Source organism: Oryctolagus cuniculus, chromosome 6 (genome assembly GCF_964237555.1).
Source record: "Oryctolagus cuniculus chromosome 6, mOryCun1.1, whole genome shotgun sequence".
Lineage (NCBI taxonomy): Eukaryota > Metazoa > Chordata > Mammalia > Lagomorpha > Leporidae > Oryctolagus > Oryctolagus cuniculus.
Window position 1 is genome coordinate 40,426,211 of NC_091437.1, and position 14,139 is coordinate 40,440,349.

Sequence of the window (14,139 nt, forward strand, 5' to 3'; positions counted from 1 at the left end):
TGTTTATGCTTTCTTTTTTTAACTTTTATGATAAATAATTTGTAAACCAAAAAAGTAGGAATAGTTCAATGAACTCCCGTGTATCCATCAAATTATTTATAAGTTATCAGTTCATACCTGATGCTGTCTCATCTATCAACCCCCAACACATGCCCCCAATGGAATAATTTGAGGCAAATAGAGCTATTACTATTTTACCCTCAAACATTTTGGTGTTTCTACAAAGAACTGCTATTAAAAAACAACATCACTACCAGACATACAAATTTAACAATAGCTTTTTTTTTTTTTTTTTTTGACAGGCAGAGTGGGTAGTGAGAGAGAGAGAGACAGAGAGAAAGGTCTTCCTTTTGCCATTGGTTCACCCTCCAATGGCCACCATGGCTGGCGCACTGCAGCCGGTGCACCGGGCTGATCCGAAGGCAGGAACCAGGTGCTTCTCCTGGTCTCCCATGGGGTGCAGGGCCCAAGCACTTGGGCCATCCTCCACTGCACTTCCTGGCCACAGCAGAGAGCTGGCCTGGAAGACGGGGAACCAGGAAAGAATCCGGCGCCCCGACCGGGACTAGAACCCGGTGCGCCAGCGCCGCTAGGTGGAGGATTAGCCTATTGAGCCGCGGTGCCAGCCAACAATAGCTTTTTAAAAAGAATTTTCATTGTTTGAAAGACAGATTGACAGAGAGAGGTGGAGAGACACAAAAACAGACATATCTTCCATCCTCTGATTTACTCTCCAAATGTGTGTAGCAGCCACAGGGTGGCCAGGCTGACACTGGGAGCCAGAAACTCCATCTGAGTTTCCTACATGGATGGTATCATCTACTGCTTTTCCCAGAGTGCGTAGTCAGGACTTGAACCAGGCACTCTGAAATGGGATGCAGGTGTCCCAAACAGTGACTTAAACCACTGTATCACAAGGTCCACCCTTAACAATAGTTTTTAAATAGCAAATATCCTGTCAGGATTCAAATAATCTATGTGATTCTAAAATCCTACTGATCCTTTTTAAAAAAGATTTACTTATTTATTTGAAAGGCAGAGTTACAGAAAGAGAGAAAGAGAGAAAGAGAGAAAGAGAGAGAGAGAGAGAGAATGAATGATCTTCCATCCACTGGTTTACTTCCCAAATGACTGAATGACTGGGGCTGGGCCAGGCCAGAATCAAGAGCCTGGAATTCCACCATGGTCTCCCACATGGATGTCAGAGGCCCAAGTAATTGGGCCATCTTCCACTGCTTTCCCAGGCACCTTAGCAGGGAACCAGATCAGAAGTAGAACAGCTGGAACTTAAACTGGTCCTCAGATACAGGATACTGGCACTGCAGGCAGAAGCCTAGTTCACTGTGCCACAATGCTGATCATGTTTGTTGAGTTTTACATGATTTACTGGTTCTTGTTCCCACCTTCTTTTGCTTTGTTTTCCATGTGATTTATTTGTTGTAGAAACTCTGAAGACATCTCCATACTCTGAATTGTGTTCATTGCATTTCCAGGTCTGCTCTCTTTCATCTTTGATTTGGGTTCCTCCATTTGACATTTCCTTAAGAGACGAATGGGTTCAAAATTTTTCTACCTTGCTGCCAACCAAAGCATTACAAAATATATCCATGATAAGACACATAAGCTATGATCTCATCTACATGAATAGATATGTGAATGTCAATGTATTTAGAAAGAGAAACAGAAACAAATGGTTATGGAAGTACTGATAGCAGTTGTCTTAATGAGGAAGATTTGTAGGTGACTTGAACTTCTTTGTACTTTTATGAGTTAGCATTTGCAGTTAGGAATATGTACTTCCTATCACCCTAAAAATGCTAGGTTTTGAAACGGGGACATTAGATAAAAAGCCTAACTATCCTACCTCCCATCCTTGGCTGTTGTGTGTGCATACTGGGGACATGAAACAGTTAGAAGATTCATTCTCATTTGCTCTCTCTCTCTCTCTCTCTCCCTTCCTCCCTTTCCCCCTTTCTCTTTCTCCTGCTTCTCCTCCTCCTCCTCTCTCTGCTGCTTTACCTTTCAAGTAGACAAAAATATACAAAAAACATTGAAAAAGAATTTTCTTGTGATGATCCTTCTGCCTAGAAATTTGTCTCCTTTTCCACATGAACCATCATCCCCCATTCACACAGCTGATTCTTAGTCATCCTTCATCCTTAAAAATTCCATTTAGATGTCACCTCCTCCAGGAAGGCTTCTCTGATGTGATTCCATTATACTCTATACATGTTTTTTATTATAGAGATGAAAAGTTCCCCTATTATATACTATATATTTGTACATTTAAGAACCATATTGAACTCCTGGAGAACATGGTTAAGCTCATTTCCTCAAGTCTTGACACTGGGCCGTACCATAGTATTATGCAATCAATAGACAACTTTGAGTGAAAGGATGATAGGCCCTTACTCTGATGACAGCACTACTTTAAGCAAATCTAGTGGGTCCCTCTTAGCCTGACCTTCTTCCTGTTCCATAGCTTTAAAACCATGGTCTACCCTTTGCCTTTCAGATATTTTTTTCTCTTGGTTTCCATGACAACATACACTTCTGGTTACTTAAATCTCTCCTTGGTTTCCTTTAATACATGTTTTCTTTCTTAGCCCCTAAAATATTGATAGTTTTCAAGGCTCTGTCTTCTAGCTTTATTTCTCTTCACTCTACAGTCTCTCTTGAAGATCCTGTATACTCCCATGGATCCAGTGAGTCACACTTATCCCATGTACATTTTACCCAAGACTCTGAGGTTGCCTGTGACTTAGAATTCTGCATCTCCAAACCTGCTCATGACAGAATCATCATGACAATGTGCTACTGGAAGTTCAGCCTAGTGTATCTAAAGGATCCTTCATTTTTCCCTTACCAACCCCTCTCCTTTGACTGCATGTACATACGTAAGTACAACAGTATACATTCACAACACTTCCTGCCTTCTTCAGTTCTTACATGGTCATCATTTCCACACTCGAACTCGACCTGACCAGGCCCAGGACACTAGCATACAACTCTTCACTTTACTTCCTAACTCTCTGCAACCAATAAATTGAAGATATTTGCCTATCTTACCTTGTTCAAATGTAATCTCACAACTTTTTTCTTTATATTAAAAATTAGTTAACATTTTCGATCACCTAAGAAAAGTCAGATGAATATTGCAATAAATATTTCTTCTACATTGATTCAAAGTATTTTCTTTCAAGATGTAAAATGTTATGATTACTGTTAAAACAATCCTTTGTCATCCTATTCCTTTGTCATCCCTGAAGTAACTGCCAAACTGAAGTTGTTTTATATTTTTGGTTATATATTTTATATAAATTTATTTTATATATCATATATTTTGTTTATATATTTTGTTTCTATTTTTCTTGTGCATGGCAATTAAATAAACATAAAAGCAAGGAATGCCTTAAACTTAGAAAGTAAAGAGCTATACCTGAAAGAAAGTATGTTTATAATTGGCTACTTGGTTCAGTAAAGGATGGTATTTATGTAATCACAATACAAATAATGTATTGGAGGGACTAGGTGGGTCGAGGTGGTAGAGAACCAGTATGAAGACCAGATTCTCATTCAATACTTCTCATTGTCCTAATTCTGGAATTCAGCTAGTTAATCATAATTGCAATGGTTTCCTAACTGGATTCTCTCATTCCCCTGGATTATCTCTCTAAAGCACAGCATGGAACACTCCCTTTGCTCAAAACCCTCAGATTACTCCCTTTAGTTTACCCTATTCTCTCTCCATAGGCTCTCTTCCCAGAATATCTTTCACTAAAATGGTGGTGGTGGGGGAGGCATTTCTCCACCTTGGCACTGTTGACATTTTAGGCTAGAAACTTCTTTGGTGTCAGAGCTGTCCCATGCATTTTCTGATGCCAAGCGTCATTCTGACCCTTTATCCTTAGAAGGGTCACACAGCCCCCCCCCCCCACCTAAAGTTGTAAAAATCAAAAAGGTCTCCAAATGTTGCCAAATCACCATGAGGAAACAAAATCACATACACAACCCAACACCAACAACACCAGCACCTCCCCTGGTAAACCAATGCTCTAAGACATGACCTCAACCCACAGTGTTCAATGCCCACCTTTTTCTTATACCTTTCAGGTATAAGAAAAGTCTTTCCATTCCTTGAGTCCCCAGTATGTGATTTATACCAGGGCTGGGACGGAATCTCAGGAGGCTGAGTTTTGCCTTGGCTAAAAGCTACATCTGAGTAGAGGCTAGAAATGGTGGGTGGTTTTCTAAAGTTCAGAAAAATAAAGCCATCGACTGCAAGTGGAGAGAGGATATAGACTCTGGTAAGGAGAGAACAGCTTAAATACTTCCTTCTTAGAACCTCCCTTAGAAGTGGGTGGTGAAACTCAGTGAGAGGCAAAAAAAAAAAAAAAAAAGAGAGAGAGAGAGGCAGAATAAGGATGTGCAATATGAGAAGGAAGAGGCTAGGAAGGTCAGAGGCATTGATAATGAGAGCTACCATCTCGTATTTACTATGTGTCAGACATGGCATCCTGCTTAATTTCAAACACCTTCCTGAGGCCTCTGTCAGTATCATCACCATTTAATAAACAAAAATACCACAGCACTAACAAATTCAGTGATTTTCCCAAAAGTTCCACAGTTAATAATGAGCAGAGCTGAGAGGCAAACACAAGGACGTGGGCTCTGCAGGCTCAGATCTTCCCCATCACACCTCGTAGCTTATGAACAAGTGCTTTCTGGAGCCCAGCGTTCTTAACCTAAAGTAAAAGAAGGTCTTCACCCAACTGGGCCTCCCTCCTGCAGATCACAGGACATTCAGGAGCCAGTTTTCCCACCACTTCCCAAGCGAGTATCGGTTAACCATGATAGAGACCCATTTAGAAACTCAGTTCTACAGGTGTGTCAGGCACATCCTCAGGGAGTGTCTAGTCTCTCCACTGCCCTTGTGCTCTGAAAGAGACTTATCTTTAAGCCTCCAAAGAACCTTCCCACTGCCATCCTATGCTGACCTTCTTCCCTCCTGTCCTCTCGCTGGACGGAATCTCCCAGGGGCTGAGGCTACACAAATATCTCCGCACCCTCCCAAAACTCCTCGCTTCATTTTTCTCAGTAGAGAAAGCATCTTCCTCGTTCCAAGTATCCCATTTAATGCTGGCCTGTATAGGATGCTAATAAATTGTAGCTAACCATGAACGTGTATTGAAGGTCAACTGTTCACAAGGCAATGTGCCAAGCTCTACATAGGCAGCTTTTTATTTAATGTTCACAACAGCCATCCGAGGTATTATGATCCCCATTTTATGAATTGGAAAAGGAGATTCAGGGACCTGAACTACCTTGCTTGAAGTCATGTGGCTTATAAGCCTTGGGACAAGTCTGCAAAGCCATGCATTCTGACCTCAGAGCCCACACTCTAAGTGTAAGTTGAGTGCAAAGCTAATTTTAAGGGTTACTTTTTGGCAACTGTCACTAGGCTGATGTCTGGGCCATCTCCACAGTGGTCAAGAAGTACTTGATAAATACTGTCCAATTCCAGAGGCCCCAGCAGAAGTCACAAGGATCCTTAGTTTCTCTACATTTCTTATTGCAAATCTCCCTCCCTTGTTTGGCCTACCCTTTCTGGTTCCAGCTTCCTGTCCAGAGACTGTCTCATTCCCTGAGATGGAGCATGTGTGGTAGACAGGTTCTGCTGCCAGTAAGAACTCTCACCAAGTTTTCATCTGCACCCCTCTCAGAACGGTCCCCTGAGGGTTATTCCAGGATCTCAGCACTGCAGTTTTCAGTAAGGAGAAAACGTAGATGATTCTCACTGTGGATGGTGAATATCATAAAGAGAAGAGCTTACAGACACAGAGGAAGCTGGACTATTGTAAGAGAGCAGGCAAAAGTTAGACGTGGGGGAGCAGACTGGAAAAAGCTAGAACTGCACCTGCAAAGGGTGAGTCAGGAAGAGTCAAGGTTTCCATGCCTCCCTGGACCACTGCCCTACCTTTCCCAGCACTGCCCATTCCCCTGCAGGCCAGAAGGGCATGAAGAGGAGTTGCTGCCATCTTTACTGCTTCAAACTCAGACATCCTGGGCCTTGCGCCCAGCACACAGCTTTGGATTCTGTCTGCTGCTTCTGCCTCTACCACCAGTTGGTGGACTTCCAAGTGGAACATGTGGGGACTAGAGCAGAAGGGCCTCCCATGCACAGCAGAGCTCTTCTGGTGGCATTTCAAAGGGGAAGTTTTTGAGGGCTCTGAGACCATGGCTCCATCCCTACACTTACAGTTGTGGAGATTCCTCATTGAACAACCCATCTGCCTTAATCTCTCTGCTCTCACTGTGGTCAGAATGGAAGATACTCTTCTCCTGGCTCTATGGCTGTCACTTGTAGGGGATCTTAAAGGAAGGGAGGGCTGGCATCTGTTTCTCCCCAGCCAGTCCTTTGAGGACCTCTCTTTCTCAAAGCACTGATTGGGCCAAGTCATTCTTCCTCTGCTGAGGTCCCTTACTATGGGCCAGTTGCCACTGGGACTTTCCTTGGGGGAGATGACTTCAACACTTTGAGAAGCTGAAGCTGAGTCGGAGAGGAATCCCTTGCGATGGCAGAGCAGGAGGGATCAGTCAGCTTTGGAAGGTGAAAAAGAGATGGCCTCTGTTGGAGGTCAGGAGTTGGGAGCACACCAAGAGGAGAGAGTACCTCCTGCAGAAGGCCATCCAAGACATTAAAGTGAACGGGTCTACAGAGAAAGTCAGAGCTGGTTTATGTTCTACCCCAACCCATCCCTCCTACCATACCTGGCCAGCTGTGGGTCACTTTGCCCTGCTCAGCCATCATGCACACACAGTTAACTACAGCATTGCAAGAACATGGGAGAGACTTAGCGCTGTGGTGCAGCTGCTTAACGCCCTGGCCTGAAGTACTGGCATCCCATATGGGCACCGGTTAGAGACCCAGCTGCTCCCCTTCCAATCCGGCTCTCTGCTATGGCCTGGGAAAGCAGTAGAAGATGGCCCAAGTTCTAGGGCCCCTGCAGCCACATGGGAGACCTGGAAGAAGCTCCTGGCTCCTGGCTTCAGATCGGCACCGCTCCTGCTTTTGCAGCCAATTAATGAGTGAACCATTGAATGGAAGACCTCTCTCTCTCTGCCTCTCCTCTCTCTGTGTAACTCTGACTTTCAAATAAATAAATAAATCTTTTTTAAAAAAGAGAATATGGTAGATATTCCACTATTGTGCTGAAGGTACCAGGTCCCCTGAGATACACATTATGGAGACCATTGTGGCAATAGCCTCAGCGTCTGACATCCAGAAGACCGATGGCCTCAGACCCTAAACCTTGACTGCCTTTGCCTCTCCAGGGGCTAGTCCCACCACAAGCTATTGAAGAAACGCAGAGTGGTGGGTGCATGTTCATATCAGATGGAAGACAGAAACCTCCTCCAAGGCTGCCCTTCTATCTGGATCCCTCAGTTCCTGTTCTGATTCCCCACTTCTGCCCTTTGTTAGAGCATCCTGATGCCTTAGAAGCATTACTATTCTGGGGCTGCCATATGGTGATGATAGGCAGTTCTGGGACCCATCCACTTGGGGGAGTGCCCCGGCCATGGGACTCTGTCCTGACTGGGCAGCCTAAGTGGTGCGGCTGGCAGGAGGTCCAAGCCTTATGATGAGTCTTGATCTGGCCCCAGAGAGTTGAGGCTGGAGAAGTGCATCCTTGCACACAGCTTCCAGAGAGAAGCCAGGCACCTATAGCTTTGCTCTGAGTGAGGAAAGCCATTGCTGAGTGTCCCAGATGCCACTTGCTCTGCTGAAGCGCTTCCTTGCCTACTTCATCTCACCAGAGTCAAATTCAGTGCCACATTGGTCTCCCCGGCTGTTGTACCTTCCAGGGTCAGGAAGGGAATGCTAGAGATTCCCACTGAAAGAAATCTTAGGCCTTAACTTGTTTGCCAGTGTTTCAAAGTCTCACTGTTGGTTTGCATTTTGCATTCATTTACTCATATTCAGATAGAAAATGTTACAGATAGTGGTTAGTTTTTCCATAGAAAATGTTTTAAATGAAGAGTGGTCAGTTTCCCAAATAAGCCCACCATAGTTAGATTGGTATTGCTATACTAGAAATATTATACTTTTGCTATAACATTTAGCTTTAGTATTATAGAATCAGGTTTTATTTTATTTAAGAAACATGTCATTTAAAATATGAGAAAAAATCCATGAAGTTCTTGGCATTATTGATCCTTCCTGAGAGCCTCATCTCAAAAGTCCGAGACAGGAAGCGTCGCTTGCCCAATTGCAAGGGTGAGGGGAGGGTGTAGTAGGGAAACTGCTGAACCCCCAAAGCAGAGGAGCATCAACGAAAGCAGAAAGTGGCTGTGTTAAGGAGGGGAATGATCTGGTATAAATCCCAGTTTTACCACTTGCCAATTATGTGGCCTTAGGTTAGCTGCATTAGCTTCCCCAATTGCTAAATAGAGGAGAATTGATGATACTGTTTCTAGGGTTTTTTAAGGGGTAGCATCACAGATAACTCTTGCAGAGTTCTCTGGCACATGGAGCTGATTGCTAAATGACTTTGAAGGGTAACAGACCAAAATATGCCTCACCTGTGAAATAGATTTGGTATATGTGTAAAGTGTTTAGCACAGTACCCTGTCTGTGACGGCAAGCAGAGTTGTTATTTTTTTTTTTTTTTTTTGACAGGCAGAGTGAACAGTGAGAAAGAGAGACAGAGAGACAGAGAGAAAGGTCTTCCTTTTGCCATTGGTTCACCCTCCAATGGCCACTGTGGCCAGCGCGCTGCGGCCAGCGCACCGCGCTGATCCGATGGCAGGAGCCAGGTACTTCTCCTGGTCTCCCATGGGGTGCAGGGCCCAATCACTTGGGCCATCCTCCACTGCACTCCCTGGCCACAGCAGAGGGCTGGCCTGGAAGAGGGGCAACCGGGACAGAATCCGGCGCCCCGACCGGGACTAGAACCCGGTGTGCCGGTGCCGCAAGGCGGAGGATTAGCCTATTGAGCCACGGCGCCGGCAGAGTTGTTATTAATGACGGTATTGTGTTACCATCCTCACTTTCCCCCAGAAGGCTGATTCCTCTGGGCCATGCTGCTTCTGCTTGACAAAGAGAATGGAAACTATGGTGGAGTAGGACGACCCCCTCAGGGATGGTGGATGTTGATTTGGGTCACTGATGATGTGTATCCAACACAACAAAAACTGGAGTGGCAAGAGAAAAGGTATAGGGGATGGGGAGCTCCAGGAATGCTTGATCTGAGGTGTCTTCTAAAGGGATAAACAGAGAGGGAAAAGGAGTAATAGAGGAGGGAGGAGGCAAGTCTTAGCAGTCAGTGCTGGAACACTGAGAAAGCTCATGGGTTTATTCTCTGATAATATTTTCTCTGCCAGTCCACACTGTCAGGTATTATGCATCCTAACCACTTAGCCCTCCCTGTGTGCTGTTTTGAAATATTATCTCAGAAGTCTTTAGAAGAAAACATAATGCTTGAGATCTGGATCACACAGCAGATCACATTCCCCAGAGACTCCATCTGCCTTTTCTAAAGGAGGGATCTAACTGAGGCCCTTTCTCCTCTTAAAATACAGAGCTAAACTCAGGCCGGACTCCTGTGCTGCTATGGGCTGTAGCTTTCACAGACATTACATTAACCACTTTAAATGACCATTGTTAGGTCTCACTGTGACAGGACACAAACGACCCAGCTCACAAAGTCCACCTTGGACTTAGGTCTCCACTGTCTAGGTGGATGACCCAGGGCAAATGATTTCAGATCTCTGAGATCCGGTTTCATTCGTAAATTGAAGGCACTGGACTCTGTGATCTCAACATTTGCTTCCAACGCTCACATTCTGAATGCTGCTCTTCCACATGGCATGCCTCACTCCCACTGTTGTGTTTTTTTAAATTTTATTTTCTCAATTCTGTGTGATTTTGTCTGCTTTAGAGTAATAAAAGAGAGGCTAGAGGTTAGGCAAGCAGTAAAATTTAATACCAGGACTATGACAGTCAATTATAATCATTTATGTCTGAATCTCCTGAAAACTGACTAAAACCTCCCTTTGGCCACAAGGCTGGGTGCGAGCTACAATAAGCATCATGGTCACTATTTGGCCTTTATCAAGCAAGACTACCACATATGGGAGAGAAGTTCTGATTCTCGGTTTCTTTCAACACACATTGGCTTTTGGAGGCAAAACTCATACTTGTGCATTGTCTGAATGGCTTTCCGAGCCCCTTCCTGAGAACAGTGTGTGTGACTGAGCTACTGTGAGGGTAAGGGGTGGGTGAATATGAAGATTCTCTGAGCTAGGTCACATATCCTAAGGTCATGCCCTTTATCCTTCAAGAAGTACTGTGCACCTTACACAGAGCCTTTTCAATGCAAATTGGCCAAACTGATGAGCTAGTCCTTGAAACAAGAGAGTAGTGTGGAGGGCAGCCAGCCCTGGAAACCAGGCCAATCTCAATGGAAATCCCAGCCCTGACTGTAAATAGCTGTATAAATTTGGACAAGTAATAACCTCCCCAACCCTGCCTTCTTCATTTGTAAATGGAGTTAAGTATCCTACTTCCTAGGGTCTCTGTGAACATCACATAAAATGAGGCGAGTGTGTAACCTGGTATGTGTAAATGCTCAAAATAAATGAGCTCTCATTATTTTAGGCATGATTCCTGTCCCATAAGGGACTGAAAATCAAGTAGGAAAGACCAAGTAAAATATCAATTAAAATCAGTCAGTGATAAGTAACACAGATATGCAGGCTGAAATTAGCATGGGAGAGCATTGTGGTAAAGACAGGAATTGAATCAGGCATAAAAGTTAGTATGTGACAAAGAAAAGTAAAAGTACTTCAGATAAGGCTGAACCATCTATTCATTCTTTCAACAATCATTTATTAAAAACTTACCATGTGTTAAACACTGTTCCGGGCACTGAAGTGAAGAAGATTCATTCTAGAAGTGGATTAAATGATAAATAAATATGTGAACTAGACAGTGATCAATGCTGCAAAGAAAATTAAGTGTAATGTTCATTTATATGTAATAGTGCATATATATATAACATATAAACCAAATAATATACATTTATTCATATAATAATACAAATATAAGGACAACAAAAATCATGATACAAGGCAGGGCGCTCTTATAGATGCAAGACTTTTGAACAGAAGTCTGAAGTGAGGGAAGAAGCGTGGATTTCTGCAGGAGTGCCCCAGGCAGACAGAAGTCCAAGTGCAAAGGTTCTCAGGCAAGATGGTGCTCAGTGTGTCCAAAGAACAGCAAGAAGGCCGAAGTGACTTTACAGAAAGAGCAAGGGAGGAGGGGAAAAGGAGGAGGGATGAAGCTAGCAACCAGATGTGAGATTCAATTCTGAGTGTGATGTGAAGTTCTGCGATATTTCAGAGCTGCGTACTGGCAAGACGGGACCATTTATTTAAACACTTACCTCTGGCTATTATACAGAGAACAAATTATGTGGTTCTGGTGGTGAGACACAGAGGCGATAGAGTAGCCTTGATAAGATTGCCATGGGTTAAGGAGAGATGACGGTGGAATGAATGACATGGAGTGGAGAAGTGGTACAAAGTGGCTGATTCTATTTTTTAAGCACAGCCCACAGAATTTGTTGATGGGTTGGATGTGGGGTGACTGAAGATGTCATGCCGAAGAGAGAGGAAGAATGGAGGGAGAAGCGAGTTGGGAGACTGAGGTATCAGAAGTTTGCATATATAGTGGGCAAAGGTTTTCAGGATGAGCAGATGTGGCACAGACTTAACACAAGATTGCAAATTGAGCTACAGGTTTCAGATGTAGCTTGGACCATGCAAAGGGCTCCCAATGCCGGGTGAATCAGGACTCCATCCACTAGGCAACAATGATGGCATTTCACTTCTGCACACGAGAATGGCCAATGCAACACTTTCTATATGTTTAGAGCCTTGCAGAGGCCTTCACATACAGCATCACCAGCACCATGACATAGACTCTCTCAAGGTCCACACTGCACAGACAAGATACTAAGGCAAAGGGATTGAATGACTCATCCCAAATCTCTCATCTGGTGAAACTGGTGAGGAGAGTCTGGCTCTCTTGTCTCCTAGGCCAAGGCCAGCAGAGTTGCAGGCTCTCCAGGGAGAGCTGCTGAAAGTGCCATGTCAGGAACACGTGTCCTGGTAAAGACTGCCCAGTGGCCTTTCTGAAGGGTACTCAGTGCCTCCACTTTCCACCAGCAGCTACGGAGCTTCTCCCTGGAAGAGACTCTCTCTCTCTCTCTCTCTCTCTCTCTCTCTTTCTCCTTCCCTCATTCCTGCCTTCCTTCCTAGGCATTGATCCTGCTCCAGGGTGTTTTCCAGAACCTTCACTGCTCCCTAATTACCCAGTAATGCTGAGAGATTACAAAAATGCTGTCATTTGTGTAAGAAGGGGAGGGCCGACTGAAAGAAGAGGAAAAAAAGGATAGAAAATGCTGTTAAGGCTGGCAGAACTCCAGGGTGGGTAATTACATTCTTTGGGGTGTGTTCTCAGCACACACACAATCTGCAGAACATTTCAGGAGGCTTCTGTATGAACTGTGGTAGGAAACGTGAAAAATATTATCATTATTATTTTGTAAACCTCTTTTAAGAATGGGACCTTTGTAAAGCCACAGAGGGACCCTGTTTCTGATTGCATTTTTGCCAATTTGTTAGCTGTCAGTGATCTGTTCTCAGATCATAAATTTGATGTCCCCCTCCCCCCTTGAATTGTTTTATACTGGCAGCCTAAGATTTTCAAGCCACGGGAAACTGTGGTCCAACCCCCACATTGTACAGATGGAAGTGAGAGCCCAGGGAAGAGGGGTACTTGTCAGCCATAGCCACAGGGAGCAGGAGGTAGAGGGGGCAATGGGCCTCAGTAGCCCTGGTCCCTCTCCCCTTCCTTCCTCAACCCAGCTCTTGCTGTTAAGTGGAGTCCTGGGGTATCAGAACCAGAAGTGTCTGCAGGCATCACCTCATCTTCACCCTGTCAGATGAAGAAGCAGAGGCCCAAAGAGGAGAAAACAGAGATGGTTGGACTTCAGTCCCCAGGCTTTCACTAGCACTCTGTGGCCTGTGTACCAGATCAAGCCCATCTTGACCATCTCCCCACCACTACCACCTGGCCCTTGCCATAAATGCACACTAAATATTACAATCAACGAAACAAAAATCCACATTTCTACTTTATCTTAAAAGTAATGTGGAGGCTGGACCATCCTGGGCCTACCTTTCCTCATGGCAACAATGGGATCCCATTGAGTACTTGCCACCCACGTTGACAGAGAGTTCTGTTTGCCCTCACAGCCCTGCCTCCTCCCCCACCTCAGCTCACTCCAATCATTTCCCTCTTTGGCCCAAAGAGGCATTTCATTAAAAAAAAAAAAAAAATCCCTGCCCAGCACTATTCTCTTTGATTTGCAGTGTAAAATCCAAGCCAAATATGTAAATATGAGGCTACTTTGGCTACATGGTAATATAACTTAAAGCATAGCAAAGATCAAAGCTAGAATAAGTCAAAATAGTCCCTAAGATGGACCATGCCATATCCGGGGCATAGATTAAGCAGTGGGTGGACAGCTTTCTCGCGGCTCTCTCAACTTCCTGGAATCCTTCTGTTAGACATCTCTCTAGGCTTCAAGGAGCAGCCATCATCAGTTAACCAAACTGAATCCCTCTCCTGTGTAACAGAATGAGAGGAAGGCTGGAACAGGGGCCCTGGCATCTAGTCCCTTGGATACTAATTGCTATATCCCCTTGAGAAAAGTTTTTCAGCCTCAGCACTACTTACATGTGTAACTAGGTTACTCTTTGTGATAAAGCAGATGTCCTGTGTGTTGTACAAAATGTAGCCATCTCCGTGGCTTCTACTTACAAGATGCCAGTAGTACTTCCTCAGTTGTGAGAACCAGAAATATCTCCAGACAATGCCTCATATCCCCCTGGAGAGAAAGGTGCTGCCCATTGGGAAGCATTGTCTTCAGCTAACCATCTAGCCTTAATTTGTAAGAGGCTCTAGTTCCTGTCCATACGGGGATGTTGTGAGGATGAAGTGAGATGAGAGATGTATAGGTGCTGTGTACATCACAGGGTCACATTACTTGCAAGGTCTGGTTGCCATCA

General features: G+C 44.4%; 1 long non-coding RNA gene across 1 annotated transcript in view; it reads right to left on the reverse strand.

Moving 5' to 3' along the window:
* Positions 1–14,139, reverse strand: part of LOC138850202 (uncharacterized) — a 162,484-nt gene that overhangs the window by 119,391 nt on the left and 28,954 nt on the right. The window contains exon 2 of the long non-coding RNA XR_011389866.1: positions 10,906–10,951. This is a non-coding gene — a long non-coding RNA (uncharacterized lncRNA). The remainder of the gene's footprint in view (positions 1–10,905; positions 10,952–14,139) is intronic.